Genomic DNA, 27,308 nt, shown 5'->3' on the forward strand with positions numbered 1-27,308 from the left:
TGGCAAAAGACAAAACTGGGAAAACGGAGTAAATGGATGATGAAGGGCAGAGCACGCAGAGCTGGCAGAGCACCGCTTCCGATGCCGATGCGCCAAAGCGGGGACGTAAGCAGGGAGCACCAAGAGCAGCATCAACGTTCTGAGGGTACTCATGGTGGCCGCGACCGATGCTGCCAGACTCCTGTCAGAATCGGGTCAAGGGAGAGACGGGGTCCGAAGGAGATTATCCCTTTGGGAGCCCCCGACGTGCTCACCTGCAGCGTACTACACGAACACGTGTGTCGTATGGGAGATTGGGATTGGGACTTACCATAGAACATCGCGCATCTGCCCATTCCACATTAAAAGCCCATACCCAGATTTGCAAGATCTGAGAAAATATGCACACATTTATACGTAAAATTGATGACCGGACAAGCGCCCAACCCCCATTTTTATGCGATTATCTCTAAATTTTGAGTGGGTGCTTGCCCAGTATTTTACGGTAGATCTGCGAAGTTGAGAAAAGTGGCCGGCCCAAGTCAGAAATCACCAAAAAGTTGACAATCTGGCATCGGCTGTTTGACACTGTCCACCACTTTGCAGAACAAGCAAGGCATACTGGACGAGGTTGAGAAATTTCTCATGCCGGAGAAAGCGCGCCCACAACCCGAAGATGAAAGATAGCCAACTGCTTTGTGCACGCCAGATTTTCTCTTGCGAGCGTGCTTGTCGAGCCGACGCACGATTTCCATAGCTGCAACAATCTCTACAGGAGTGTGTAAAAACATGTTGGCAAAGCCACCGAGGATTCGTTCGCGCTTGTCACTGCGGACATTCCTGTTGTTGCTCCGGCCACAGATGCTGCGATCGTACACCTTGCGTGCGGCCAGGGTAAACGTGAAGCGATGTCGGAGAGGCACCCCGGGAAACACCAATGCCTGTGGAGACACAAAACATCCTACGGCTGCTTTGAAACAAAGTAGAGTGCAGAGGCGGTGACAGTGTTCTTGCGAAGCCTGGAGTTCAAGGAGAACTTATGCCCGCATGAAATTATCGGCGAGCTCCCCCTATTTGTTTACTCGGTCAAGCTGCCAAGAGATGTTCATAACCAAAGTTTGTTTGATTAAATATACAGTCAGAGTGTTCCACAATGTTCTTGTCCACCTTCAAGGCTGCTGGCAGTTTTCTTTCTTTTTTTTTTTTGCTCTATCACTTTTCTCAATTTACAATTTATATTGAATTTCTACTTCGTTATAATGAGGGATCACTATAAGGTTTCTGCAGTGGATTCCAACGCCGTAACACTAGCCGAAAAAATCGCCGCCTGCACACAAAAGGTTATAAAACTTTCACCGAATGTGCATTTAGGTGGGGCATTTCACCCGGTGAAAATTCAAGGCATAGCTGCCTTACTGTGAAAAACGAGACCGAGAAACTTGCAAGGGTTCATGGCGGATGTGTTCAGAGATAACCGAGTTAGCGACGATGGTAATCTGTGCACCATCCGACCTTTGCCCCACCTATAACACCGCACGCTGCCGCTTTAGAATGCGATGCTTGTACAGTGAATACTGCCATGTACACCTTCCTTTGTCTCTTCATCCAACTAGAAATATTTCTTTTAAGTAGGCAAGTGATAACGCAACGCGACTTCATGCGAACAACCTAGTATCCCCAGAAAAAGTGCTGAACCATTACCACGTCTGACCGGCTGGCCCACGCCCTTACTCTTCTTCCAGTTGCGATCTTGCACAGCGAAGAGGCTGCACCTCGAATTCAAGCACCGAAATTGCAGAGTAGAACAGCGGCTGCCAGGCCGAGGGAACGAAAGGAAGAGGGGAAGAGCACCTGTCCTTTCTCGTTGGTGCGCATCCCCAGTTCGCCGAGCTGCTTCTCCCGCATGGCCATGGCGAGGCGCTTCTTCTCGTCCCGGGTCTGCTTGCGCACCTCCTCGATCTTCTGGGCCACGTTGGGGTTCTCCTTGAGCGCCTCCATCAGGTTTTCCGCCAAAGAGCCCACGTGCTCATCACTCGACACCTGCTCCAGCCTGCATCCCAACAGATGCCACAAAGCGCATCTCAACAACTCGCGCGCCAAAGCAACTAGAGGCAGCACAACGAGCAACGAAGAGCGTCCCTTTGCTCCCCCGTGCCACAAAGGATTCTAGAAACAGAATACTTTGCACACTTGTCCAATTTCAAACTTCCTACAACTTGGGGTTTGTTTAAAGTGAAACGGAGTATGTGACTTCTCGCATTTTCGCCCCAATCTGGATGCGCGACGACCAGCCGAATAGACTGGTGATCATCATTGATTGGCTGCGTTTCGAATCTTACTCGAACAGGTCGGAGTTACTCCGGCAGGCCGCATTGTGTGATAACATAGAGAACAATGCTGGACATGAGTCGATTTTCGAATGCCAAGGCCTTTGCGCTGGATTGGGACCCATTCTCAGCTAGCACCAGCACTCTGTGCGTTTGACTTTGCTTCCAAACTCAGAGTGTACAAAAAAGACCGCAAATGTGGCTCTGTCTGGGGACCACAGAATATCACAGATTATTTGGTGAGTTGTCATGTGCGAATAGTGGATTTCAAGAACAAAGCGAATTCGAAGTGAACGGAGGTTTTGTCCGAATATTTTCAAATCAAATATCGACTAGTTTCTCCGAGCCTTTCACTACTGTTGCACCATGCTTAAACGAAAACCCAGCCGAGTTCATGAAAGTTGTTCCCAAGCTTCCACTTGCCCATTTCTAAGCTAATTCCAATCCCACTACAGGGTGCCAGTTTTTTGTTTTTTTTTCTTCGTGCAAAAACAAACTGTGCATCACCAAATGCTCATTCTCCGCTCAAATGTAGCCCTAACCTGTTCGAACCAGATGCCAAAGTTTCAGGACTAACCGTCACCTTATTCAAAAGTTATAACTGATTTTCTGAAATTTTCAAAGGGAAAATGGTGGCCGATAGGCCTCTTACAGGGTGGTCCAGCCAGTTTTGAGTTTGGAGCAATTTTTGGAGCAGAGAAAATCTTGTTACGAAGCATTTTTTTTATTAGAAAAAAAATTGCTTTCTGGAGTAGCTTTGGAGCAGCACACATGGAAGTCTGAAGCAATTCAGTGCAGTTCCCTATTAGTGATGCTGGCATGCATCCATCTGATCACTTGCGTGATGCCCATTAAAAACCCAACGTCAGCAATTATACCGTACTGTAATTGGTGACAGGTTAAGAACAAAGTGGAAGCTCCTCCCAACCCTTTCCGCTTTAGCAGAACGAGCGCTGGAGAGGAGGTGACCTCCTATCCAAAGTTTGCTCTGCTAAAGTGGAAAGGGTGGGAGGAGCTTCCACTGAAGTCTTGACCTGTCACCAACTATAGTCATACTGCTGTGAAGCTTTAATGTTTCCACTAGTGCTAATAGACAAAGGTTAACAGGACTGATGTAAGCGTGCTAACTAACCATTGATGAGTCGACATAGAGTACCAATTGAACCACTTAGATTACGCATCTCCAAACGCTTTGCCTAAGGGACCAGAATGGGAACCTGTCGCAGTCTCTACATAAATGTGGAAATACTTAATAAATAAGCCTAAATAAGCATTTACCGTATTTTCCAGTGTATAAGACACTCTTTTTCTCCAAAATTTTCGACGAAGAGTCTTTACTAGTTTTTACTTAGAAAAAGTGGGGGGTGTGCCTTATACACCAGAAAATACATATTTTCCGATGTATAAGACACCTTTTTCCAAAATTTGCAGCGGTGCGTCTTATATACTAATTTTTACTTAGAAACTTGCGAAAAGTGGAGGGTGCATCTTATACACCGGAAAATACGGTAAATAGAAAAATCTCAACTGGAGCAAAATTTGTGCGAGCACATTCCTCTAAAACAGTGTCATGCTCTTAAACATGTGTACAAAAAAAAAAAAGCTTGTGTTTCCTCATTTTTAGTAGTGCGCTTCAAAATGCAACTATACAGTAAGTGTTAAAACTGCACTGTGTTAGGAATGTTGATAAAATTTGTGCAAAACCTGTGGAACAGTGCCGCAGAGCCGGAAACCTGAAATGAATCGCTGCCAGACCAAAACGAAATCTGTTCCAAAAACCGATTCATCTCCAGATTTGTTCGCTTTGGCACAATCTTTCGGGCGCAGCAAGGCGTAGCAAGTGGGAATTTATTAAAATGGCACAAATGGCGCAGCTGGACCACCCCTGGGCCTCTTTAATACATGCAGCTCAATGACATCAGTTACCGAAAACAGGCGAAAACAGACCATTTTCTTATTAAAATCTCAGCAAACCAGCTATAACTTTTGACTGAGTTATGAAACTATGAAGTTATGAGTTATGAAGTCAGTTATGAAACTTCGGCATCTGGTTAGGACAGCTAAGGGCTTTGTTTGGCAGAGAATGAGCATTCAGTGATGCATAGTTTATTTTTGAGGTAAAAAAAAAAACCCTGTAAATTATTTCTGGGGACACCCTGTTTATTTACTCAAATCTGAACTCGGGAACTCCAATGCCTAGATTGTGATGGCAAGGAAACAATAGATATGAAATAAAATTAATGCTATAGAGATGCCCCGCCATCCCTAATCTTGCTATATGTAAATATCCATTCTTTAATCTCGAATAAAAGAAAAAAAAAAAATCTCAAAAGATGAGTGCAACTTGTTGGGGCATCTGGGCCCAACGTATACTCTTGCATAATAGCCAGAGTTTTATTTAGAAAATTTTACTGCAATGCAGGTATCAACATTCGCACAGTTTCCTTTTATTTTTAAATACACCAGGTGCGTGCGTGCACCATCCCGCCTTGAAAGTGTGCTATTCTTCTATGCATGTGACTGCAATATTTGAACTTTTTTTAATGTTGCTTGCAGCAGATTGGCTCTGTTGAGCGTGCGTCTTACCAAACACCGGTTCACTCTGGAAAAGCAACACACGAGGAGCTCGCTCTTGCACCCGTGCTCGGTAAGAAGAGTGCTCAAAGGGGCTAACCCGCTGCAATCGACACATTGAAAAATATTAATAACCCAGTTTATCTTGAGGCGAATATCGAATAGCGTGTTATTTAAGACTATAATTTGAAGATTTGAATATTCGCAAACACTATTAGCTAGGTAGGCAATTGTGCAATACAAAAGGTGCATCATTTTGAACTCTGACGTGGGCAGAACAAAACAGTGCTCAAAACAAGTTGTGGGAGCAGCGGCAGCACCTGTGGATGATGGGGATGCACTCGGCACTGACTAGAAGCTGGGTAGTCTCGTGGCCCCTGCTAAGGCCCGTCAGGATCCTCAGGACATACTTCAGGGCTGGCTTAGAGGTGAACTCCTTCCAGTTCTCAGAAGCAGAGAGCAACGAACTCCTGTCAGAAAAATCCACCCTCTACAGTTAGCAGACAGTTGAAATTGTGCAGAATTTGCAATAAAATCATCTCGTATGCAAAACGAGTAATGCCTTCCCAATGTTTACCTTGCCAGATGATAAGTGACCTCAAATGGAAGGGAAAGAGAGGCATAGATTGCAGTTTGTAAAACACTGATGTAAAACACAAATTTAAAACAAGCATAAGCTCTATATTCTGTCACCCCTAAGCTGAGACAGCAGAGGAGGCAACATCCTTGTTGTACCAGTCCTATGTCTCTCTTTAGCCACGATGATCACTCTCCTGCCCATACCCACGCACAGAAGGCTGGGTAAGGTGATGAGAGAGAGGTGGCTATTGGTCTGGGGGGCATGCAGCTACCATTGCGGTCTCAACTTAGGGGTGAACAGAGTATACAGTGATGTCTCGTTGACATGAACACCTCCATTTCCCCAAAAATCGTCCATAATGTGAGTTGTCCACGATAACGAGACACAAATGTACAAATTTTCCCAGTTTGTCCTCGAAAGTGGTGTTCACATTACAGGGTATCCATATTATTGGGGTCCATATAAGCGAGACATGACCACAGTTGGTGAAACATGCCTTCAAACTAAGAGAAAAACACGCACGAAAGGCAACCACGAAAGAAAAGAACAAGCAGACGCAGTGCAGCATCCATACTTGATTCTTTCATTGTCCTTCGTGTTCTCTGTTCTAATTGTTTATAACGCACGGCATACAGAGCAAAACTTATCTACTACGAGGTTGCCTACTCAACAAAATGTTACTAATATGCTTGAGCTGTTTGTAGGTCCATTGGCCCAAACGTACCTAAACCTTGCACCAATTATAAGACATTTCTACGACATATCTGAAAATATGCACACACCAACGAAATAACTGAACTCCGAGTTTGACCACATTGCGGTAAAGCTGCTACACTTCGTCTCCCTGTAACTCGACACACAGCAAAGGCTATGGTACAAGAGAGCCAACCAGCATGTCGGAGGGAGGCAAGCGACAATTCTCTACCTTCCTAGTTGTGTGCAGTGCTGTCACAATCACGGACGAGAAAGAGAGAGATAAAGAGAAAAGCCGCTTTTGTACAAATTTTGAGTGGGGCTAATCTTGCAGAGGAACAAGAAGAATGTCTGGAACAAACAAAAGAGGGTCTGGGTAAGAGGGGAGCTCCTTCTTCCCCTTTTCTCCAACTGCATGGGCGACACTCTCACCCCTGTAATTACAGTATAGACCACAACGTAACCGCTTATAGTGCAGGACCAAGTATACCGCGGCTTTTTTAAACCACTGGTTTGCCTCCCACAGAACTCCATGTAATTACATACTGCTTAAAATGCAGGCGCGCAAAGGAAAATACCGGTTATAGTGCAGTTTTCGGAACAACCCGGCGACCGCGCCGACTGACCGACGCAGAGAGCGCGCTTTCCTGTGCGACACTAGATAATAGCGCGAGCCGCAAGCGGCACTTGCGGGGCAAGGAGGTTGCTTGAAGAAGCTGGGAGAACTTCAGCTCCCGTAGCGACAGAGGAATGCACGCACGTGTTGTTCACGTGCGTGCGTCCCTCAGCTGCGTTGGAAAACAACCGCAATGACAGACCAATCGCAGGTCGAGAAGAAGTGTTTGCGCGCGTTGCATGCCGGTCGCGGGCCGGCTGCTTCTATGCATGGCTGCTTCTAAACATGGCGTCGGTTTGGATCGTCGACGTAGACGGCCGTAGAAGCTCATCGTTCCGCGTAAAAGCGTTATCCTTGACTGAATTTTCGTTGTGTGTCGCTATGATAACCCAGCACGTACTAGAAGGGAAGATCTACCTACTCGTGCGGCGATGTTTTGCGGCACTCTCAAGACGGCAGAAACGCCCGTGTCGTCGTGTTTGTTTACTTCGACTACAGTGGTGCTTTCTAAGCATTTGTGTTTTCGAACATCGCCCCGATTTCTTATTTGCAGCATTTCATGCCTGTGCTCAAGTTGAAGGTATTACTGGCACGTACCGTATAAAGGATGCGAATTTTCATGCGTTTTCATCGCCGGAGAAAAGTGATTAGGGTTAGCAATCCTGAACGCTCGCAACGTCCGTCCGCAACCCGCGACGCTGTTTAAAGGCTGCGCCAGGCAAAAGTCGCTCATTTCTTTCAAAATGTGTGACACACTTGAGAGAGAAGTGTACTAGTCTGATGAAATAAAGACTTTCCTCAAACTAAAGCTTTATTTTTCATCTAACATAAAATAAATTCTTTTACAAAGGTAAGTTGTCTGATGGCATGCATTTTGGCCTGAAAATTGATGTTTTGGTTATAGCGCGGTACCGCTTAAAGTGCGGATTTTCGCGACTCCCGCGACATACGTTATATGCGGTCTACACTGTACTATGTCTTAAAAGCTGTCACATGCTACGCCTCCGTCACTCTGATTGGCTCGAAGCGGTCGTAGCACTAGCTCCTTGCCAAGTTGCAGTGCAGCAAAGTATAGCCATGGCAACATGAACGGCCAGCACCGGTGGAGGGAAGGCGGCAGTCTCACTTGGCCGGAGGCGCATAGACGAGCAGGTAGCGGATGGCGGACTGCACGATGCCCCGCGACACCAAGAGCTGCTTGAGCCGGTTGCCGTTGTCGTTGCGCTCGATGCCCGCACTCAGGTTGCAGAAGCACTCCAGCTGCACGTCGTCGTCCGCCGTGTGCTCCAGGTCGAAGCGGCTGAAGTTGAGCTGCCGCTTGAAGTGCCCGATCAGGACCTCCATCTTGGCCTGCACATGTGCAAAAAGACCCGTGCCCTCTTACTGGTCTTGACATTCTCCTCAAGGTCTGATCCAGACCTGCATTTGCAGACTACTGCACTGACGTGCCATCCCAAGCCCACACACCCTAAACAAGTTATAGGCTTAACTCTTCTCCTTACTGTTCCAGTTCCAATAGTCACCTCCACGCATGTCCTTCCGTCCACACACTCTTGCACCCCGCTCTCTCCCTGGTGCTTACCTGTCCTCGATTACTTGTTTCTCTAGTCCGATTGTCCCTAAAGTGCTTTTTATTCTTTCCATTGTGTCCTTACGCTTCCTAGCCCTCACAAAGAATATGCCAAGATAAACAAAGAATTAAAAATAAAAAGCTGTACAAAATGCAGAGCTCAACATAATAACAAACATGGATATAGCAGTTAGTGTTCTGTTCTGTCCAATGTGACCTAAACATATTTTTGTGTCTGTCAACATCCTTTGTTGTCATATCTGAAATATTTTAGTGCTGCAGCTGAACAAAAGTCACTTACAGATAAAGATATGAGCCTCCATGACTTCCTCAAGTTTATCTCTATACTCGCGATTGAGGCTTCAAAATGACACCTCCACACTGTACAGTAAAAAGCTAAATGAGGAATGCTAATTAATTGACATCAGGACATTCCAAGCTGTTGAGCCAGTTCCTTAAAAACTTGGAGAAGATGAAGAAAAATCCCACATGAGGCACCTTGCCTAAAGACCAACCTAGAGAATCCTTTTCTGCCTGGCAGAAAACTCTTTCCTAGTGTTCTCTTCATTTTTTTCTCACACCCTTTCTTTGTCCTGGCCATTTGTTCACTGTCTTCAATGTCTGCCAACTTGCCCAACTTGGCACTTTACCGCTTCCAGCGAGTCAGAGCCGTCTAAAGAAAGCCGAACGCGGGACTGTTAGAGGGGCACGGCGAACAAACGTCACACAAGAGAACAAGGACGGAGCCGAGAAGCGAAGACACAGAAGCCACAAGTTTGTGCGCACCATCTTCCACCCATTTAACTAGCCGCATGAATCGAGGGGCCGTGCAGCGAGCGTTGGGCACCCACCTCGTCGGTGAGGGTGAGGAAAGGCACAACGCGCATGAGCAGCTGGAGCAGCCGTGGACTGCCCTTGACCACGGGGGAGGCCACCTGGGCCAGCAGGAAGGTCACGTCCCCCTGGGTGACCCCCGAGGGGGCAATGGGCGGTGTGCGGGCCGCCCCCTCAGCCAGCACCGCCTCCAGCGTGCTCAGCAGCTGCTCCGCCAGCAGGGGCTCCTCCGCCTCCAGCGTCAGCCGCAGGGCCCCCAGCAGGCAGGCCATGGCCTCCAGCGAGGGCTCCAGCAGGCGCCGACGGTTGCTCTTCACCTGAGGATGCGTGCGCCACGACTGTAATGAGCTGCACTCCACGTTTCGGGCAGAACGATGAAACTAAAGCTACGAGCAGTACGAGGCTTACGAAATCGCCGAAACATTATCGAAGGCAGAAAGCGTGCATCAGAGGCAGGTCAGTAACTCCTTCCTGCCATTTTCATGCCACCGGTGACTATGTTAACGCCAGCTCACACGGTCCACGTTTCCCACTACTCCAGAATCCTGTTTCGTACACAATCTCTCGGCCATTCACAAACACCAGTCCCGATAAATTTTTGTAGGGGTATATGTATTGATTCCCGTTTGCAATGTTTGCCTTACCCGCTGTTGCATCCAAAAACTGGCAGCCAACGCGACTCGGAGACCTGTCCAACCAAGGCCGCTCTTCCTTTTTTGTCCCGCAATCCCTCTTTTTCACCTTTTTACCTTCCTGCACTGATTCTTGCCAGGGGCGAAAATGACCTTGGACAAAGCTAGAAAGGGATTTTTTCCATCTTGTTTTCCCGTGCACGCATCAGCATCTGTTGTGCTTGGTTCCCCCATTTCTGCTAGCACTTTGTCCCAGAAATGAGACGGGGCACTCTGTTAAAGGTGCCTCTGCAACCTGACTGCACATAGGCACTTCAAAAATATTCCCATCAGGATCACATTAAACTGGCAACTGCAGATTTTTACCATACTGTCATGTGCTCAACATTTGATTACATGAACGCCTCAAAACAAGAAGCCGAATTACCCAGAAATTAAGGGCATAATAGTAGCCCAAGACAGAACCAGACGCGCCATACCTTGACGCAGAGGCCAAAGAGCTTGAGCAGAACGGCGAGCAACGGCCTGGCGCGCACCAGGTCTTCGACGGAGGCCAGGCGTCTCAGCATGGCCTCCAGGCCCCCGCAGGAACCCATGACGTTGGCCAGCCGGTACATCTCCTCCTCGTCCACCTGCTGGCTGTCCTTGGCCTCAAGGGACTCCACAAACTCCTCGGTGGCATCGCCCAGAAGGCCCCGCATCCGGTACACCACCCGCATTGCCTCTGCCTCTCCGTTCTCGGGGCACCACACCTTACGGTAGACATCCTGCATGGGACACAGGACTGTCACAACTCTTTGGACAGAAACTGTGGCACCTGTCAACTTCCCTATCACCTGAGTCTACCAAACAAACTGATGGACTAGATCCACCAGCCAGACCCGACCCTGCTGGAAATGGCAGGCCTGTTCCAATTGAAATGCATAGCCAAAGCCTATGAGCATGAATGTGCAATTGGCGCCGATGAGAAAATCCGATGTTTTGCACATTGGTGCAACTGGAAATGCTGCAGAGAAGCCGCAGCACGGGGGAAGGCCAAAGAATCGATTGAGGGAAAGTCAACTTTAGGGGGCAAGCGCCAGGATGCCAATTATGTCAATGTGCACGACACTCAGTTTGCTCATTACCGCTCATTGCAGCCAGTGGCGCTATGTGGCAGAGCCATTGTACGGGAGATAGCAAAGAGCCATGCACTGCAGAGAAGTGAACTCGGTGCAGTATGGCAGTGACAATGCTCAATCGCCAAATTAGCACACCAAAAATATTCTATGGGACCGATAGAGATTTTTATGCGATCATTAGGATTTCATCGTACCGATGGGCATTTCTACTGGGCCGATAACAAGTTATATCGTACCAATACAGACTTCTCTTGTACCATTAGGAACTTCTGTGGGACAAGCAGGAACTTCTATGGGACAAGTAGAAACTTCTATGGGAACAACACGAATGTTTTCTGGTCCGGAATACAAGTGCCTATAGGTCCTTCAATAGGATCAATAACAAGTTGTACTGGTTAAACTGAAAGCTTCATTGGTGAGATGGAATGCATTTCGGATCGATAACTTTTAATGGTCGACTGGGAATACAGAACATAAAATCTATTAAGTGGGCATCTATCAGGTTAAACATTATGCTTAGTGGAGAAATTAGAGTTGTTATACACTAAAGTTTTATGTTTTGAGCACAGGAAAATCATTTTTGCCGCAAATATACCCGATGGCAGGCACGCAGCCAGGATTTTGATTCGCCCGTGACAAAATACTGCATGAGGGGGAGGGGGGAAAGGAGCCCCCACCAAATGAAAGGTTTGGGAGGAGGGGGGGGGGGGTCCCATGGTCCCCCCCCCCCCCCCCCCCCCCCTCCGTGCAGATACGTGCGTGCCCGATGGGTTCCTCTCTGTCAAATAAACATTTTTTTTTAGCTATATAACTTGGGTTGGGCCATGTAGACACTAATTAAATAAAACATTCAGTTAATAAAGTGAATATGAACTCTTTTTTGTCACGTGTTTTAGAATTTTCTGATTACGTACTGTCCTCCTTCGTATTATAAAACATGCGGCTGCCAGCAAAACATAAAGAAAAGACTATGGGGAACGGGAACATTGTGTGTGCACATAGTATGCACACGATTCATGAATATTTATATATAGGCAAGCCACAAAATTCAGGTATCATCGGAACTCTGCATTTTTAGCGGTGTATTCTGTCCTTTTGTTTTCCAGGATGTTTCGGTAACAGTAATAGCGTAAACGATTGCACCAACTGGATTATGTATTCACATTAGACTTTGCTCCGTTTTATTCAGTTTTATCTGGTTTCGGAGTGGAACGTTCTCGTTTTTGTATAAATTTCGCTCCAGAACCGAGCAAATCAGAGTAAAACCGGGTCAAAAACAGAATAACACTGACTCAAAAATCCTATTATCATCTTTCACGATTGGTCTAAAGCTCTCCGACTTCCGACGTCGGGACTTTAAAACTTTGGCGGAGTTGGCGAAAAAATGCGATACTTCAGGCTTCCATTTTGCCATGTGAACGTATCCTGTTTGAGCCCTAGCAGAGGCTACGCGCTCGTTCTGGGGCGGCCGATCACGTGCACATTCTATCGTGGGCATGCTTTTTATTAACAGAAAAGCCGGTAGTGCCGATTAACATCCAATAATTAATAACACCATAGAAGTCATTAAAAAAAAAACACATAAAATGCGCGCACACACACACACACACGAAATAAGGATGACCTTCCCGAAATTATGATTGCACCTTGTTTCACGCACAGTAAGTGTCAGGCAGCGCTTTCCACTTTGTAGTTGAGCAAGGAAGTTCCTTTTTGAAAGGCATTTTACGCGCTTGTTGGCAGTTTGGGCCTTTAGTTTGGCTTCTGGCTTCCCAATGTTGTAGTTTTCCTTGATGCCGGGAAGAGTGTACGCTCCAGCAATGAAGTTTTCGAGATTCAAAAGCCCTTCATTTTGCGTCCAATTAAAATGAAGGCCAGCCAAAACAGGGTACGTCAGACTCGTTACATTCGTCTTTGGCAGTAGCCTTTTCGGAAACTTGGACAGGAAATTGGTCTTCAAATCTCCCGTCACTTTCACAATTCTATCACTTGTGTCTTCACTAACTGGCTCAGTACTGTGACCGCTTCTGGTTTCATTGGTACTACTTAGTTCACGGGGAGTTTTTGTCTCACCGTGTTCCGAGACAACCGAGCTTACAGAAACTGCTGTCGGCGACGTCGGTTCTGGTCCCTGGCCTGTTGTAGCATTTTTCAGGACACAACTTCGTCTCAGGACTGTTGTCCTTGGCAAGCTGGGTATACTTAGTGACTCCAAGTATATTTTTTTGTTTGGGTTCATGGTCGCACAGCGCGACACCCTACGTGTCTCAAATCCAAATTTTAAAATTCGCACCGACGTAGTCCCGCAGCAAATGCAATTTTCTAATTAAAATGACAAATAAAAATTACTCCGTTATAAGTTTAATATATATTCAGTATTTACATTTGACAATTAAGTAATACCATAATTTTTAGAAACGTTTATTATTTTCTTAAGTGCATCAGTCACACTTGCGGGCTTGCGGGTTACACCACGTGACAATATAGAGTGAGCTGGAGTCAATAGAGTGAACGGTGGGATCACCCGCATGCACGCCCGCATGACATATAAAACCAAAATAAGTTTTCAAAGTGCAATTTATGCCAATTGTTTGCTAAATTATGGTCAATAAGTAAATTTTTTAAGTATTCGTTTACTTCAGCAAACAAAAACGAGTTAAAATACGAAGTATTATAGTCACGTGATACATCCCCTGCGTCAGGAAGTGGTCCGACGTGATAAACCGAACGGTCCGGCCGGAGGACAAGGAAGCGTGGAAGAAGAACCGAAGCTGCCGAAGCAACGTTCGCGGGAAGTCTAACCGCTTGAAGCACGTTGCAGAGTCGAGACCAGTTGAGCGGCCGGAATTTTACGAACGATTATGCAAGCGTACGTCTTTAGGACGACCATGAGCCACATATCATCTCAAATTTCTGCCCGTCAAGCCTTGTGACAAAACGGAATCGGACTTCTTCAAGGCGCGGATCCTAAAGTTGTTTGGTAAGTTCTAGTCTCCACACGCGTTGTGCCCAGTCTAGTGACCATCTCCTTTAAGTTAAAAATTGCAGCTTTAAGCACAATATGTGGGAGTAACTCTCGGCGCCGGTTGTTTCAGGATCGCAGAGTGACGCGGAAACCCAGTGACTGCCCGGGAGGGCTGGAGGAAGCTTGTATGAGACAAGTAATTGTAATTTCATTTTCGCGCTTGCGAAGCAATTCATAAGACGTATTTTAAATTTTAGATTTTCTTTAGTTATGCCGCCACAAGTACAAGGAATTTCATTGATAGGGGTGCCGTGTGTTTGTTTTCATATGCCCAGAAACTAGGTAAAGGTTATGTGTTTTAACATTTTTTCTGTGCTGATAGGCTTAAGGTTAGAATGAATTATATCTGTCAAGGCGTGGCGCAGTCTGTGTCTATTTGGAGAAGAGGTATGTGTGTGCGTGCGTGCGTGCGTGCGTGCGTGCACGTTTGTTTGTTAGTTCGTTGGGGGAGAGAGAGGAGATGAAGAAGAGGAGGAGGGTGAGGGATCACGTCGAATCATTCAAATAGAAGGATACCTGCTAGTAACACCGGTTCTGTTTGTGCCAAACTCAAATTGCATTTTGCCGCGTAAATATTGCTACAATTTTTTTTTTCATCAACAAAATTAATTTTGAGGCATGCCGTTGACAAATAGGACCCCTGTTTTCAATCCCAGTCCAGGTTATTCGCGACTCCAGCGAACTATAGATGGCGCGCTGCTCAGGCAAAATTCAGACGAAAGAAGGTCGTTTTCGTTGTTCAGCATGCGGACCATCACAAATTCCTGCACTGCAGCGTAAAATCGGTGTTACATTTGAATGCAAAGCGATTTTTCGACCCTAGAAACGTTCGTCTACTCAGTGCGTAGGAAGGACCCGGTGGAATCATTAATTACTGGAAACAATGTTTGTTTCTATGCTGCCTACGAGAACCAAGCAGCGATAGCAGACGACAGAGTTGGGACAACCTCCTCGCCTGAGCTTCTCGGCGCTGCCGCTACGCGGCGTCGATTTGCTGGAGTCACGAATATTGCGCTGGTAAATTTCCTGTACATAGTGCTGCTTCAAAGATGAACTGAAGTTTATGTCCTCTATGTGTGCATTGGCAATGGCATGTGGCTCAACAAGACTTCACACACGAAAGTTCTCAAATAGAAGAGGGAATCAATGTTCATCCGGTAAGGTTTGGTAATTATCTCCGCCACAGATGGCCTCCTTGGCGAATTGTAACCGGCAGACCTTCAAACCGCACAAACTCTAAGCAAAGCCACAACTGGATGCAGCAAGACTAAAAGCTTTATAATATACTGTAAGGACTATGGCTTTATAATAAGCCTTTTATAGCAAAACATACTGATCTGAAAAGCGTTGTTTGTGGTTATTTTAAAGTGGTATACGGAAACTTTGTCGTATTGTATTAATTCTGGTTCACTGCACAGTTAAAAGGTTTGTCTTCGTTTGCTGCCAGAGAAATATAGCTTGCGGTGAACTAAATCAAAGTTATGACTGCTGGTGTCATGTACATATTCAGAACTTTTTTTTATTAAAATAATTGTAATCAAGTGTTTTTATGGGTTTTAGCACTGTGATTAAGATACGTCAATGTGTTTTCTAAGAAAGACTACTAATTTGCAGTTTGTATCTTCTCCTAAAATATTTTGTAGATCTGAGCATGTATTCATACCTGAATATGTGCCAGGAATTCCCCAGTATGTGTATAATTGTTTACTAGGCCTGTAAGCTTCCACACTACATCATTGCCGCTATGTTAGCGCTTCCCAGCTATTATTCGAGAGAGATAAGTGTTTCTCATGATCAATTAGGTTGAGATTGTTTAGCGTTAATGTTTTTGAGTCCCCCGTTTTTAATTCCTGACAGAGCGCTTCAATGTCCGTTTATTTTTGGTTTGCCGCTATTTATCACCACGAGCAAAAACATCACGCCACTGGGATTAACCTGAAGCTCACCTCATGATTAACGATGCTGCCGTCCACTGTCTTAAGGTGGGCCTACGTTCATGGGTACTTGTCTAGTGGTTCTGGAGTTGATGTTGCTGAGATAACCGAGACGCCGATTTCTACGATGGCCTCTTTCAGCATCATGGTCAATTACAGCTGGCCCAAGCCCGAACCAGGCCAATCAACGTGCTGGCCCGAGCCCGGCCCGGGCCCACAGTCAAAAGTCCGAGCCCATCCCAGGCCTGGGCTTTCGGGTAAGCTCAAGCCCGTGCCCAGTGGTATAATCTTTAATCCAATCGCCATATTGAGATAAAGACATCAAAATTCCTCAGTTTAAATGTCGGAAGTGCCTCAATAAGAGCAGGTATAAATATTAGTAGCAAATTTAATGATAAAAAAACTGTGCCGACTTTACTCAACAAGATTAACAATTTAATCAAGCGTTTCGTCTCCCATGCGGGGAACATCATCAGTGAAACCTTCAAGTAGGAATGAGCGAAAAAACTTCAACAATCTTATTTAAGCAAGTCCGCATAAACATCGGGGGAGGGGGCCGCGGTTGGAGTTGCAAGCTGATGAGTCACTTCAGATGAACCATGATTCCACCAACCTTCGTGGACCCCACCTTTGTTCAGACGCCAGAGTGGACGCATTCTCAAAGTCGAAACTGTGACCCGTATTCCAACAATGGTCTACGAGTTCCGTCTTCGCTGTGTTTGTTTAGGCGAGTGCAGCGCTTCTAGCCTGTCTCCCCAATGTAGGATGTGTCACAGTCTAGACAGTTCACTTTATACACAACACCGCACTGGGACTCTGGGGGGTGTAATCTTTAGGTTTAGAAATGAGGTCACATAGTTTATGGTGGGGTTTGAAAGCTGTGCGGATATTCAAAGGGGCGAGGGCCCTGCGAATGGACTCAAAAGCACCTCTCAAATAGGGTATTGTTGCTTGCCCTGTCCTAAGTTGTCCATTATCCTGACTTCTTTGTCCCATCTGTTTGTGCGTGTTATCAATAAAACGTTTCGGATAATTCCGCTTCATCAGCAGGTCAACAATAACAGCATCCTCAGAAGCGCGCAAGCCGCCTCGATGGCTCCGAGGCGAGAGCGCTGGCCTACGGATCCCCATGTGGCGGAGGCTTATTGCGGAGCAGGCGCCGTGTAACCGAGCTTTCGGTTGCACGTCAAAAGATCCCCAGGTAGTCTAAATTAATCCTCAGTCCTCCGCTGGGGCATGCCAGATGCCCGTCGTTGGTTTAGCACGTAAATCCCCCAAATTTGACTTTTTTCTCAGAAGCGCGCAATTGAGGATTAGAAGAAATGCGTTCGGACAGGTGTAGTAGGTTTTTTACGACAGCCCTTTTATGTTCGACAGAATGATGCGAGTTAAAGCTTAAGAGGTTGCCTGTATCACAGCTTTGCGGTACACTGTTGTATATAAGCGACCGGTACTATTTCGGAACACATTAACATACAGAAAAGGCTTTGCACCGTTCTGTTCAACTTCATGTGTGAATTGGATTGATGATTCAATGCTGTTTAAAGCTAAATGAAAGTCACAAAAGGGACATGGCAAAGGCCACGCATGCGACAAGAGCAAAGACGGAACTCGTAGACCATTGTTGAACTACGGGACACAGTTTCGTCTTTGAGAATGCGTCCACTCTGGCGCGTCAACAAACGTGGGGTCCAAGCAGGTTCGTAGAATCATGGTTCATCCGAAATGACTCATCAGCTTGTAACTCCAGCTGCGGCCCCCTCCTCAATGTGTATGCGGACTTGCTTAAATAGGACTGTTGAAGTTTCTTTCGCTCATTCCTGCTTCAAAATTTCACCGACGATGTTTCCCACATGGGAGACGAAACGTTTGATTAAATTGTTAATCTTGTTGAGTAAAGTCTGTGCAGTTTTTTTTATCATTATGATTCCCGGCATTTGGAATATTTTTGCAGCACATTTAAAGGACACATGCAAAGGAAAAAAACATTTTTTTTATACAGCTTAGATAGAAAAAGGATGTCATAAAACGATTTTACAACGAAGAAAAAATTTTTTTAGAGCTAGATTTACGGCGCTATACGAATTTGTAGTTGGCGCTCGCGGGAGCCGCCGCTGGTCACGTGGTAGGCCCGCGCGCCGCCGCGCTGCGTCGCCGCCGCACGCTGAGCGTTGTGCGAACGCCGCTTCACCGCGTTTCTCCACGCCGCCGTCGCCGCCGCCGCACAAGTTCGTCTGCTTCGGGGCGCCGCCGCCGTCGTCTGACTGGCGCACAGGTCTATCACGTCTGCTTGCGCTTTTTCATGAGTTTCCTTTGGGCTCTAAAAGTTACTTATTCATCTTAGTTTTTTGTTTTACTTCTAACAAAGATGAATAAGTTACTGTTAGAGGCCATAGGAAGCTTCCAAAAGAACGCAAGCACCACGTGATAAATAAAGACAGGTCACGTGATAAATACAGACCACTTACGTGATAAATACAGACCACTTTTCCGCGGTGCCCGCAGGCGCCAACTACGAATTCGTTTTGCGCCGTAAATATAGCTCTAAAAATTTTTTTCCTTCGTTGTAAAATCGTTTTATGGCGTCCTTTTTCCATCTAAGCCGTTTAAAAAAAATGTTTTTTTCCTTTGCATGTGTCCTTTAATGAAGAAATGGATGCCGATAAACACCTGCCAAGGTTGACTAAAAATAAACAGAAACATCCAATCAATAGTTATGATTGCACTAAGCGGTTTCTATGTGGATGTTTTTTTATGTTCGACAGCTCAGCAAAGTCTGCGGATCTGGTTATGCTTCCTGTACGAGACAGATCACGAAGCGGTTGCTGACTGACCAGTTGGGGCGAAAATTTTTGTGGGAAGGACGTAAGAGAAAGTTGACATTCAGGAACCTTCACCTTGCTGAGTGCATCATAAGTAAGTAATCTCTGGAACAGTAGTGCAGATCGCTTCACATGGAACCAGATTTATGGAATTGTTGGTGCCATACTTCTGTTGCTTTCTTTTATCAGATGCAGTGCAGAGCTGCCATAAATGTGAAGACTTCAAGGTAGAAACCATGGTCACGGATTAACTTCGCCACGCACCTGCCTAACATCAGTCATCTCAAATGGTAAGCTGGTCTTATTAAGCTGATGTTAGCACAAAAATCAAACTTTTCTAGAACAGTAAGTATGGTGTGCAATTTCTTCAAAGCATAATTTCTATATGAGAGTATTTGAATGCTTTAAATATTGAAGCCAGTGACACCTTTTTTGGTTTAATTTGAGAGCAAATACTACAGGTGTGAACACTACTGAATAATTTTAAATAAAAAAAAAATTTGTTTGGAGTGTTTCTCTAAGAGGAAAAATTTCATTATGTAATAGTACCTTATTATGGATTAAAAAGAATGCATAGACAACGAATTTAAGAACACTGATATTTGATGTAAATCTAACAAACAAAAGTTGGCAATACAGTACACACATCCAGCATGAATGTGCTTTAAAAACAAGGCATAAAATACTTGATTTATTTACATCAGTTCCAATTCTTGCATATTTGAGTCACTTCACTTTGAACTTCACTGTTTTATTAGTTTTGTTTCAAAGAATGGTAAACCACTGCTCACATATCTTTAACGTAACATTTTTTCGTTGCTTTTCAGGAACATTCTGCACCACAGGAGAGAGAGATGTGAACTGCCTTAAGTGGGCCTTGAATGCGCTGAGCTTTTTATTATGTTTATCAGACATTTTTTTTAAGCAAAGTATCCTGCATTGTTCAGTAAGTATACTTTATTTTGAAAACCTCATGCTGTCTCTGCAGCATTGTTCGAAAATTATACTTATATATATATAAAAGCATCAAGCACTGCTCGTCTGTCTAACAGTAACAATAAAGAGTTAATGGCAATTTGTTTGGCACTGCAACTTTTTCTACAGAACGGATGTGCATGCCTGACAGGCTGGGCAGGAATTTAGTACGCTACTCACGTTCAAAGTTACGCTGCAAGACTGCAGCGGCATCTTTTGCCATGCAGTCGGTGCTACAGCTCTCATGGAATTCTGGTGTCCTCGTCACTAGAGCATACTCATGGAATTCTGGTGTCCTCGTCACTAGAGCATATGACTACTGAAGCCTTAGACTTCAGTAGTCAATTCCTCAGGGCCGTTCGTCATAGCTTATGACAATGTTTGTGTCCAGTATTTCAGTTCTCTCGCATGTGGCGAGGTCCACCTCACTAAAACGAGTCAGCATCAGTAGTGTCGCCTTCCTTGTCAGTGTCGTCTGCATTGATCCTGTGGTAAAGCTTCTGAGCTTGATGGTGAAAAAAAAACTTCAATATAAAGAATGTCTGCTGCGGGCCTGATTGCTACATTATACATCTGTAATGCGCCATTTGGGTATACATTGAGAGCATGCACGGGCCATACAGCAAATCTGCCCTCTGAGCTCTTGTTTTGTAAAGAATTGGACTCTTATCCGTTTAAATTTTTCTGTAGGACAGTTTACACGCTATATGCTAGCATAAAATGAAGGCTGCTTAGGCACTCCTGGCATAGGGCTGGTCCCTATACCAGGAAAGGTAATATTTCTGAGGTATGTACATCCACAGGATCAGGCTGAACATCCTACAATGGTCCTCAATGTCCAGCTGCATCAACCAGATTGCGTTAGTGGTACGTTTTCTGGGGAACCATTTTGCACTGCACAGTAGATACTTTCAATGTTGGATGAATCGTAGCAGATATCCACTGGATATGTTAAATGTCCGAACAACACATCTCTCGGATGTTTAATAGACGGTTGCTGGTTGACTGGGTACCATCAAACCAATGTGCACCGGGGCACCTGTTGTCAATTACCACTCATTGGTTTTCGCCCCCTAAACGCCATCAACCCAATGTGCACAGGGGTGCCTGTCGTCAATTGCCGCTTATTGGTTTTCGCCCCATAAATACCATCAATCCAATGTGCACAGGGGGGCCTGTTGCCAATAGCCGCTCATTAGTTTTTGCCCCATAAATACCATCAACCCAATGTGCACAGGAGCACCTGTTGCCAATTGCTGCTCATCGGTTTTTGCCCCATAAATACCCTCAATGCAATGTGCACTGGGGTACCTGTTGCCAATTGCTGCTCATTGGTTTTTGTTTCATAAATGCAATCAGCCCAATGTGAATTCCCTAAAGGATTACCAATTCAGCCCAATGTGAATTCCCTAAAGGATTACCAATTGGTGCACATAGGTTTTTGTTTCATAAATGCATATTGCTCAATGTGTCTGGACCTACAGTTGCACATTGGTTCAATGTGAATTTTGGCCTCATTTCACATCGCCCATTTCCAGCAGGGGAACCCATCACTCAAACCTAAACCTGCCAAATGGACCGGTCACCTGAGCCCATCAACTGGATCTATCAACTAGACTGGTGGTCTCAAACTCATTTGAGTGTGGGAGCCAGATAGCACACACCGGAAAGGTCGAAGGCCACCGTAAGACGGGGGGGGGGGGGGGGGGGGGGGGGGGGGTTTAAAATATAAAAAAGATATCTTGTGCTCCATGCTTTTTGATATCCTTAGATTTGATCTGTTTAAATGACTACTTTGGGCCCTCACCTGATGTAATAACAATAACTAAAATGATGCCACCACGCCAAACTGCCGGCATTTTATAGAAGAAAGCAAGTACACTGTTGTTCTCGTTGCTCAGTTCGCTCAGGTATTAATCAAGCTTAAGATGTCTCTGGAAATACAATCAGTTAATTTGATAGTTCTTGCTTTCCTGGCGATTTCTATTAAAACACTTGTATACTAATGGTGTAATATTTTTGAAGGCGAGGATCCCGAGCTCGTAGCTTTTATCTCTGGCAGTTGCTCCTGCTGATCGAGAGTTCGCGAAGCCGAGATGCATTCTTCAACGAAGAGCTCGCGCTTGCAGGCTAGCAGCAGAATCTTTGTGCATTACAAAAGGCTGGGAAGCAAAAAATAATGCGAAACAAAGGGTACATAAACACAGATAAGTATGAACTATGTGAATACGTTAAAAGAGTAGGGCTGCTTTTCGAGTGAAAATGAATCGGAGAGATGAGACCAATATGGCGCATGCCATTGTAGCACTCGAGACATGGAAATCGGGACTCGTAGCCGGTCGCCTGTGGGACGCGTCCCAGCGAGCCGCATGTTTGAGGCCTCTGAACTAGACGGGTCCATATCACAAGAGCGAATGACATTTTAGCGAATGGCGACATTTGAGCGAATGGTCGTTTTAGCGAATAACGGGGGCGCGCGTTAACCCATCCGTCGCGCTGCGCTTTACGCCGCTTCGCGGCGACAGTCTGCGGCAACTCATTACAAAAATATGAACTCACTTGGCCCACCCGAAAACGCCGCTTCGCGGCGTCCGACTATTCGCTAAAGTGTCGTTCGATGAAACGTGGGCGTTCGCTAAAACGTCATTCGATCAAGTGAGTGCCTCCCGAACTGGACCCATCGATCGGGCCCATCACCTCAACCCATCAACCAGACCCATCATCCAGACACTCAATTAGACCCATCACCTGAACACATCAACTATACCCGTTAACCAGACCCATCAAATTGAGCAGTCACTTGAGCCCGTCAACTGGACCTGGCAACCGACCAGTCAGGCTGACCCCACCAACTCAACGCATCAATCGGATCCATCAACAGGTGGAATGTATAGGTAAGGTGCCCACTGCTATTTGTTTTTTTCTTTCTTCACTGATCGCAAATAAAATTCGTTGACTACAGTCGCTGACCGAAAAAACGTCCGAATAATAGAGCAGTCCGAAAAATCTGCAGATTAAAATACTTGCCTTTATTATGTTTTAACTGCGCAAAGATTTTTAAATAAAGGGGGGGAAAATAAAGTGAATGCGGTTTTCAATGCATTTACTAGATGGCGTCTAAGCGGGCTTAAAAAAGCCATAAATAGTGCCTTGCTTCAGCTTACGCCTGCGCGCCTTATTTTAGGTTACACCTCCGTTTGCATTCGGCAACTTTCTGTTAGCTTGAGAATCGTTGCCTTCTTTTTTAATGTTATGGTCGAGTAGTACTTTCTGCGCTTCTTAGCGACACATCCAGAGGCTGAAGAACAGATGAGGCAATGGCGTGCAAGCCAGCGTAGTCCGAAAACACGATTCACCGAGACAAGATCGAGATGAAAGACGCAAGTCCATGACTGCAGTGGCGAATGAACAAAGCAAAATGGAAACAGGAATGATCATGATAATGACATGCAGCTGGAGAAAAAAAAACTTTCAATGCAGCTGGAGAAAAAAAAAACTTTCAGTCTTTCCACTCTGGTGAAGAAGGAAGACCAGCGAAGCTGTACTATAGTGGGACGACCTCAAGGACGACGCCTAAAGGACAACGTCTAGGACGACTTCAAGGACGACTCCTAGAATGACCTCGAGGACGACGCCTAGGATGACCTCAGGGACGACGCCTAGGACGACCTCAGGGACGACGCCTAGGACGACCCCAGGGACGACGTCTAGGACGACCTCAAGGACGACGTTTGGGACGACCTCAAGGATGACTTCTAGGACGACCTCAAGGACAACCTCTCGGACGTCTACGACGACCTCGCGGATGACTTCTAGGACGACGCCGGGAGAAATTTAACGTCTCCACTCTGGTGAAAACCAGAGTGGAAAGGCTGGAAAGATTGCTGCCATTTATAAGCAACAACATCAGCCAGACAACCGGCAAGCCAGTTGTCTGGTTGCCACCATTGCTCATAGATGGCGGTAGCTATCTAGAGTTCTGTGTCAACATTTATTTGGTGACAGACACGAAACAGGGGAAACTAGTCCTTAACAGCTCTGCTGTAAAAAAGCCGTACAGTGTTACCTAGCAGTAGGACTTAGCAGTATTTAAGTAGCGCTGCCAAATCAAGCCAATCCACGTGCAGTCAACATAGAATTCAAAACGGCTGTTTTTCGGTGGTATTTCCCGCTGACCGCTAGCGACGATCTTGTTCGAATAATCAAACTTTCGGACTCCAAGCTGTCCGAAACATTGGTCGTGAATATGCACTATTTCTATCGGGTAGGTCACAGTTCCTCATTTAGGTCCAAAATATCGAACAAGTCCAAATTATCGGCTTGTGAAAAATCGGTTGGCGACTGTAAATGATAGAGCGGTGTGCTCAGAGGACATAAATTCATGTTCTGCATTTCCATAATTCTTGAGAGGTGAGAGGAGATCACTCGCCTTGACAGGGAGATCTAGGCTCATGATCTTGTTGCAGACAAGCAGCTCCATGCCGTTGTCGTCCTCGAGCAGAGCCACGAGCTCACAGTCCTGGCAGACTTTGTTCTTGAGGTCCCGCATCAGGGGCCCCATGCCGGGTTCGTGCGAGCTGTATGGGTTGCCGAGCATCCGACCCTGCAGGAAGTCCTCCTGCTGTGGGTCCTTCTCCAGGGTCACAAAAAACTCCCCGAGGTCATTCTCCTCCTGCAACAGGATACCACAAGAAAGGGTCAGGTCACTTGACTCCACACTGATTTTAAACTCAACAACAACATGAGCACAAAACAATTAAAGACAATGAGCTCTTCCTCCGATCTTAAAAAGTAGTGGTAGTAAGACGTGGAAAGGAAAAACTGAAACATGTAGAATCTGTGCATTGCCAAACTGACACTGCATAAATTGTCAACAGTAAGCTCTTTCATGCCCTTCTGTTCAGTTTATCAAAACAATTTTTGTTCCCTGCTTAAAGGCCGCTGTACAAACGGGACGTTCTGCAGGGAAGAACCTTCTCTCCCGAAGCTGGAGACGGGGAGGGAAAGGGCCAGCGTTGGGTGGAAAGGGTGTCTAGAGAAGGGGATTAGCCTCGGGGCGAGGCCATCCTCTCGAGAGGGAGTGGGGACGGAACATGCCGTTGGGGTTCCGGCTACCAGGTGGAAGATAAGCTTGTCAAACGGCGACCTCGGATGCGAGGACGGGCGCGTCAGAGAATTTGAAAATAGCTGCTTGATTAGCTAGACGACCCAGTGCGGTCTACTGGCTCTAGAAGGTGACTGGGATGAAGAAAACTCGTTTTGCTCCAAAACTCTAAAAGCATTCTGGAACGTGAACTCTTGCCACAAATAAAAATAACACATGCATGAAAAACTACGAAGGCACCTAAGCTTTCTCCTATGATGTGAAAATGCGCGAGCATTACAGGCAGAGTTATATGTTGGCGCAACTTGCAATAAAGAAAGAAAAAAAAGTTATTTCGGCGCAACTAGGCGCAACGAATAGCCCGCTAGTTTCACGATCAAGAGGGCCTAGCTTCGAAACCGGGCAGGGGATGATTTTTTCTCGTGTTCTTTTTTTATTTCGTTTATTTTTTTTTTTGTTCGGTCACGTGACAATAAAAATCACATGAACAGAATTTTTTTTTGGCCACGTCGCCAGAGATTTTTTTTATTATTATTACATCTTCTTTTCTTCTGTCTTTTTTTTTTCTTTTTTTCGGTTTACGCTCCCTTTTGCAAAACTCTTTGCACCTCTTTCGCGTTACATTAGCGTTAGCCAAATCATTTTATTTATGGCAGGGAATTCTGCCGTACGTATCTTATGTTACTATTACCAACCCTGGCTTACAATACGCATAGAGAATTTCGTCCGGCAACCAGCTTGGGAATGACGAGGCCAAATTTGTGTTATAATTTTTTTGAGGTATGAGCATAATTTCGGCCTCGTTATCCGTCGGTCTCTATGATTCGCTCTTCAAGTATTTTTTGGGAAGGCAGACGACTGGCATTTTTAGTGTGCACGTGTGTCGACCAGAGTGAACATTGCTGAAGCGCCTCCAGTGTGATTTTGGCCGTAAATAACTGGAGGCCCCGGGCAATCCCACCGAATGTAGAAAAGTATCTACCTTTCTCGTTTCATAGAGAGCTATGAAAGGGACGAATCCCAGCCGAGTCAAACTAGAGGCTTGCAAACGCAATCGTGTTGACAATAGCTCCAAGGAGTTTGTATGACTCTCTCTGGCAGTGTGCAGAGGGTAAAGGCACGGAGGTAATATATGCTTTCGCCTAGTCACCTCGCAAACGGTTGGGTATTGGCTGCAGAGATCCATTTCGCTTTGTTTTATTACCGGGATTATAGCTTGATTTCTGTGTTCCTAATTTCACAGACAGAACGAAATCGCTTTTCTCGTGTGGCGTCACGGCGGTGAGACAGAAATGAATCAGTGTACCGGAATTCGACGCTTGTGATCGTTCTATAGCGCTTCTAAAAACCGTGTGATCATGGCTGTCCAATTAACGTCAACAATGCATAAACTGCAGTTACTTGTACTCGTATTGCATCGTGAGGGAACGACTATGACTGGGTAAACAGGAATAGGGAGAATGGGTGCGTGTGATTTGTTGAAGTTCGAATCAACAAATCAAGCTTCAACGAATGCGCTAGTATTGCATTCACTGAACCAGCTATATGAGTTTTCAGACGGTATATACCTTCCAAGTATGCGATTCGTGTTCTGCCAGTGGTGCCTCAGCTAAGTTAAAAAAGCAAAATCCACATTGAAAAAAAAAAAAAATGTTTACGGTGACTCGAGCCGCTCCCGCGCCGAATCATGTTTCACGTAAGCGTAATCTTGGGGTAGATGCACGACGAGTTGTCTTCAATCATAAAAATAGTTTGATTACGATTATTGGCAGCGCTAAGAATTTGAAAGCCAAGCAGTGAAGACAACGGTGTTCTCAGAAATATTATATACATTTTATTTTACACTGTTTGACTACGCTGCCGTCGTTATGTTCTTGAATTATTGGCTAGCTTGTGGCACACAGGGAAGTATTGCAGGACCATATGATAGGACCTACACTAAACCTGCCGCACTTCAAAAAATGTTAGTCCAATGCAAACAAGCTTGTTCAAGGCGGACGGAGCGTTGCGCATCCGGCAAAGCGCATACGGTCGCTGCCCGCGGCGTTTTTTTTTTTTTTTTGTTTATTTTTTTTTTTTTTTTTTTCGAGGAGCGAAATAATTTTTAGTCAAGCAGCAGGCCCCCTCTTCGGCGGGTTAAGCCGGATTAACGGAGGCGTCTCCTAATCCATTCTCCATGTTGTCCCCTCTGGGGAGGGCGGTAAACAGGTGGGGAAGGCGGTGAAGGAAGGAAAAGAGGGCAGGAGAGGAGGAAACGCAGAAAAAGTGGAAAGCGCGAACTGTACGGCGGCTTTTAAAGGGCAACTCCGCTCAATTTTGAAGATTTCGGGATAATGATTGATTCCGAATTAAAAAGCCCTAGTAAAACACACTACGTCGTTTGCTTCGCGAAAAATTGGATATATATTTTTAAATCTAATTTTAAACACGAGCGGAAATCGAAACCGAAACTTTGGCTCCGCCCGGCAACATTAGCCTCAGGTCGCCAAGTACATGGCCATCACGTGGTACGAGATGTCACG

At 45.7% G+C, this 27,308-nt stretch overlaps 1 pseudogene; it reads right to left on the bottom strand.

The window, feature by feature from the left end:
* Positions 1-27,308, bottom strand: part of LOC115330138 — a 41,395-nt pseudogene that overhangs the window by 9,700 nt on the left and 4,387 nt on the right.

This window comes from Ixodes scapularis, unplaced genomic scaffold, assembly GCF_016920785.2.
Source record: "Ixodes scapularis isolate PalLabHiFi unplaced genomic scaffold, ASM1692078v2 ptg001708l_1___fragment_3__unscaffolded, whole genome shotgun sequence".
Taxonomy (NCBI): domain Eukaryota; kingdom Metazoa; phylum Arthropoda; class Arachnida; order Ixodida; family Ixodidae; genus Ixodes; species Ixodes scapularis.